Consider the following 1,045-nt stretch of genomic DNA (forward strand, 5'->3'; position numbering starts at 1 on the left):
GTTCAAAAAAGTAGAGAGGGTTACGGCAAAAACTGGATGCACTTCGTTTACAAACTGGACAATCTCTTTCAAAGTATTCAGGTTTCTGACGAAATTAAACTCATCTGTTACAAAGGCATTTCATTTTTTTAAACTTATTACAACTCCAGACTTTTTGTGCATTCAGTATGCGCCATTCAAAGCGACGCCATCAACTTTCAACCATTTCTGCCTTCATTTGCTATTTTTCATGCATTCAATGATTTGTTTTGAGAACTAAATGACCTGGAAATTGAAAAGCATTACAAATGAACTCTGAAAAAGTTGAAACTTGGCATGGTATCATCATTTCACCCACATAGATTATTCAAAAAAGTAGAGAGGTTATGGCAAAAACTGGATGCACTTCGTTTATAAACTGGACAATCTCTTTCGAAGTATTCAGGTTTCTGACGAAATTAAACTCATCTGTTACAAAGGCATTTCATTTTTTAAAACTTATTACAACTCCAGACTTTTTTTGCATTCAGTATGCATCATTCAAAGCGACGCCATCAACTTTCAACCATTTCTGCCTTCATTTGCTATTTTTCATGCATTCAATGATTTGTTTTGAGAACTAAATGACCTGGAAATTGAAAAGCACTACAAATGAACTCTGAAAAAGTTGAAACTTGGCATGGTATCATCATTTCACCCACATAGATTGTTCAAAAAGTAGAGAGGGTTACGGCAAAAACTGGATGCACTTCGTTTACAAACTGGACAATCTCTTTCGAAGTATTCAGGTTTCTGACGAAATTTTTGTGCATTCAGTATGCATCATTCAAAGCGACGCCAAAATATATAAAGCAAAAATATTCACAAAGAAACTAAATACGGCAAAAAACTACTCAGAAATAAATAGAAGAAAAAAATAAAGCAGAAAATAAATAACTATATAAAAAATTACTCAAAAATAAATAGAAGAAAATAAATAATGCAGAAAAGAAAAAAATTATATAAAGCAAAAATATTCACAAAGAAACTAAATACGGCAAAAAACTACTCGGAAATAAATAGAAGA

The sequence above is a fragment of the Triticum aestivum genome, chromosome 5B (assembly GCF_018294505.1).
Source record: "Triticum aestivum cultivar Chinese Spring chromosome 5B, IWGSC CS RefSeq v2.1, whole genome shotgun sequence".
Classification (NCBI taxonomy): domain Eukaryota; kingdom Viridiplantae; phylum Streptophyta; class Magnoliopsida; order Poales; family Poaceae; genus Triticum; species Triticum aestivum.